The following is a 4,446-nucleotide window of genomic DNA, read 5'->3' as shown; positions in this document are numbered from 1 at the left end:
GCCTCCTTGGTGGAGAGAAACTGAGACCTTAATCTCTTCCAGTAAGAAATGACCTCCTCTTCATCATTACGTTGCCCAGTGCCCATGGTTGCAGCTGGAAAGGATCCAGGCACAAAACTGCCAAGTCAGTTTACCCAGAAATTCCCAAGCCACTGACTGTCAAGCCTGGCTGCCTAGCGGAGTTCTTTGTAGAGTTCGGGCTGCGGTGGCGGCGGAGCCCAGTGGCAGATCAGTTAATTGCCTAACCTAATTAAGACCGTGTTCCATCCCTGACACCACAAGAAGTACTGATGTCTGGAGCCATCTTTATAAAATCTGACCTTGTTCCTGTAAGATGTAGCAAGGACACTGGGTTTTGTTTTGTTTTCTTTTGTTTTCCCAAAGCCTCTAAAACCCAGTAAGGAAGCCCGAGAATGAAGGATGTCTAAATGGCCTTTGCTCGTTCGGCAAGAGAAAGCCGACTAACGACCGATGTCTTATCTGCCACGCCATCGGTCATTTGTGTGTACTCAATACCTGTGGTGAAAACCTAATGTGACATGCACAGTGTCCTTGTGGGTGATATTAAGGAAGCTTGCCTTCCGGTGTCCAGAGAACACTGAGTGGCACTTGTGCTGAATGAGGGGTAGGTAACCACCTTGAACATAGGTGACTCAGGCTCAGAACACACGGGCACAACTTGAAGTTCACTTGGTTTCCTTAACCCAGGGCAACTGGGAGTGAGTCACCAGTAGGGGAATACCGCATTTATTTAAGGAAGAAAAGGTGAAGTGAACAAAATCTGTTTAGGTAGATCTTGGACTCTAAGTGAGCCAAGCGGAGGATATCTCTGTTCGGTTACCTAGCAAATGTCCTGGTGATTGTTCCTAACAGAGAAGCTTGAAGGGTCCCTGTGGAACAAGCCCCATGTGTTTACCTGGGAAAACAGAGTTGAGCGTGACCCTGAGGAGCAGAAATAAGTCCAAATGAATAATAAAAGCAGAAGTCTGTCTTCTGCCGGGGAACCTGTCTCTTTGCTCATTCTCAAAACCGAGCATTTGTGAGCTGTGGACAGGACTCCTGAGACTCGAGTCCTAGGGTCAGAATGAGTTCCTCCATCTTGAGGGCCTGTGGTCTAATTTGGGAAACAAGACGTAAGTGTGAAACCAGCCATGAAAGGGGGAATAACCAAGCAAACGGACTACTTAACTCCCCCAAAACTCTAGCAAAACACACCAGAGTCGCCCTTCAAGGCTGACTCTGAAGAGCTAGCTGCAGCAGCCTCCCCAGACATGCACATCCCCGGGCCCACCCCAAGTCTGCCGAAACAGAAGCTATGGAGTAAGGCCTCTGCCGGTGTTTCGTGGAGCTCCTCACCCAGGAGGTTGCCATACACACACACACCACCACCCCCATCCCCCCCACCCCTCACTCACCCCCACCTCCACCCCCGTGAACAGCGCTGCACAACAGATTTAAAAAATGGCTGCTGTCTGAGATTTCCTGAAGCCCTCACACAGGACGGAGCTTAGAGAAATGGTGTCTCCAGGGCTGGAGAGATGGCTCAGTCGGTAAAGACTGAGGACTTGAATTTGGACCCCTAGCATTCACATAAAAAGCTACGCAAACGGGGTGAGGGGGGGAGGAAAAAGAAAAAAGAAAACCAAAGGGGAAAAAAGAGGGGAAAAAAAGAAAAAAAATTTTCTTAACCTTAAAAAAAAATTCTTGACCATAAATAAATAAATAAATAAATAAATAAATAAATAAATAAATAAATAAGAAACGAATGAATGGATGAATAAATAAATAAATCAAAAGCTAAGCCAAGTAGCATGCACATATACTCCAGCACTGAGGACCCCAGGGGCTTGTTGACCAGTCATTCTAGACAAATTCATACATACCAGATTCAGAGAGAGAGAGAGAGAGAGAGAGAGAGAGAGAGAGAGAGCATGTCTCAAAAAATAAGGTGGGGAACAACTGAAGACAGACAATGTCAATCTCTGGCCTCCATGTGCCTGCAGGAGCACGCGTGCACGCACACACACACGAGCAAGCAAACACGCACAATTTTTAAAAAAGAAAAGGCATCTGCTTGTTGTAGGGTATTCATACACTGTGTGAAGATGTATTGCTGTGATTGGTGTAACAGAAAGCTGAACAGCCAATAGCTAGGCAGGAGAGAACAGGCGGGACTTCCAGGCAAAGAGAGAGAAACTGGAAGGAGAAGTTTAGTCCGCGTGGATTTTGCTAGCAAGTCGGATGTGCTGTACTAAAAGAGGTAACTGAGCCATGTGATAGAACATAGATTAAAGAAAATCTGGGCTCATTAAGTTATAAGAGTTAGATGGGAAAAAGCCTAAGCTAAGGCCACACTTCCGTAATTAATAATAATCTCCAGGTCATTATCTGTGGGCTGGTGATCCAACAAGAAAGCTTGCTACATTGCAGAATATTTGTGTACACTGTGAAGATGTGTCTTTGCCAAGGCACCTTCTGATTGGCTTAATAAGGAGCTGAATGGCCAACAGTTAGGCAGGAGGAAGTTAGGTGGGACTTCTAGGGACAGAGAGGACTCTGGGAAGAAGAAAGGAGAGTTGCCAATCATAAACAGAGAAAAGCAGGACTGGCAGTATAAGGATGCCAGGGAGAGTCTGAAGAGGTAGGGCACACAGTACAGAGTAGAGGTGACCGCGCCACAGGACAGAACATAGATTGATAAAAACAGGTTAATTTAAATTATAAGAGCTAGGTGGGAAAGCCTAAGCTAAGGCCAAGCTTTCATAATTAATAAGTCCCCAGGGCTGGCAGCAGAAAAAGGAAGTCAGCTACATTTGCTCACGGTTTTCCAGCCACCATCTGAAAACCAAGGAGAGATGTAAGTTTACACAGCTATGCCTAGCAATTTCAAGAGCTTCCTGTGCAATTCTATGACCCAAAGGCAGGAGGAGTCATCCTCGGATTCTTGTTTCTGTGGGAAGAGCCCAGGAGTAGGGGGCCCCTGTCTGCCATTCCAGGAGGACCCTGGCAGGAGAGAGCTGAGCACTTAAGTGTGTGGGTGACTCCCACAGACAGTCTCCATGTGCCCTCGCTCTGGGATTATCCATCTGCTTCCCTCGGGGCCATCGAGTCAGGCTTCTTGCCAGGCTGTCTGCTTGTGGGAGACACTCCCCAGCCCCGACTCCCTGCACAGTAACCAACCTAGTTACACCTATGCCACCCAAACCCAGAGTCCATTGCTCTGGGCTTTCCAAGGAAGGCTCAGACCTTAAGAAAGGAAGCATATGTTCAAAATAAAACACTTTTTAAAATATTAAGTAGGGGGCAGGGCATGGTGATGCCCCCCACTTTAATCCCAGCACTCCGGAGGCAGAAGCAGTTGGAGCTCGGTGAATTCCTGGTCAGCCTGAACTACATAATGAGTTGCAGGACAGCTAGGACTATGTATTGAGACTCTGTCTCTAAATAATAAATAAATAAAAAGTAAATAAGCAAACCTTTAAACAGTGAGATAAAACCTCTAGGTGAGCCCTTCCCTACCCCATCCCCAGTCTGCCCTCCCTCCCCACCCCTGCCCCAGGACAAAAGAATTAAGTACTAAGAATAAAAAAACAAAACCCCTTCAAACTAGACTACGGTAAACATCTTCAAAAGATAGGGACTAACCAAACTTGTTTCCACATTTTTTCATTCAGATCTTTACAAATGCCACCTGTGAAGTTTGTAAGCAACTAACAAAAAAGTTCACTTGTCAGTTTCGCTGGTGTTTTTTGTTTTGTTTTTCTTCGAAAAGTTACCCGATGACACTGTAAGGATGGGTATTCAGGGTTGCTGTCGTAACCTTTCTGCCACTGTGGTTTCTTTGCTCAATTTTTCAGGTCAAATGGGCTCAGAAATTTTTTTTTAAAGGGGGGATTCTTTGGCTCTTCAAGGGACACGCTGTGAACTGAAGCTCTGGCAGGGGCAGGGTGGAAGTTGAGGCATCAACCACTCAGATCCTAATCACCCCCTTGCAGGGTGTTTTATTTCTAATTCTTCATTTGGATCCCAATAACCAAGAAAGGCAATTTGAAAGGATCATTTTGTCCTGGCCCTTCTTGGATTTCAAGCCAGCTTTCTGAATACACAGAGTTCTTCAAATATTATTTTATAGTGAGGCCATTTTATATTCTGACATAAAGATAAATTAATTATCGCACAATCTGAGGTGAAAGTTTAAACCATGGGCACCGGCACTGCAGAAGCGCGGACGTCTGTGGGTACGGGGACGATTCCACAAGGCGCAGCGATGATGTGCTGTGCGCTGCTGAAGGAACTCTGGGGTCTGCAAACCTCAGAGAAGTTTAAGTAACCCTTGTTTGGTAACAAGGGTTAAAGTCTGGCTGGAGGACAGCCTTTTTCCTACCAAGGATGAAAGAGAGAGGGGAGAGAGAGAGAGGTGAACTTCGTTTATTATGGCCCAGATCG

Source organism: Peromyscus eremicus, chromosome 8b (genome assembly GCF_949786415.1).
Source record: "Peromyscus eremicus chromosome 8b, PerEre_H2_v1, whole genome shotgun sequence".
In the NCBI taxonomy this organism is placed as follows: Eukaryota; Metazoa; Chordata; class Mammalia; order Rodentia; family Cricetidae; genus Peromyscus; species Peromyscus eremicus.
Note: the sequence above shows the minus strand (reverse complement) of the source record.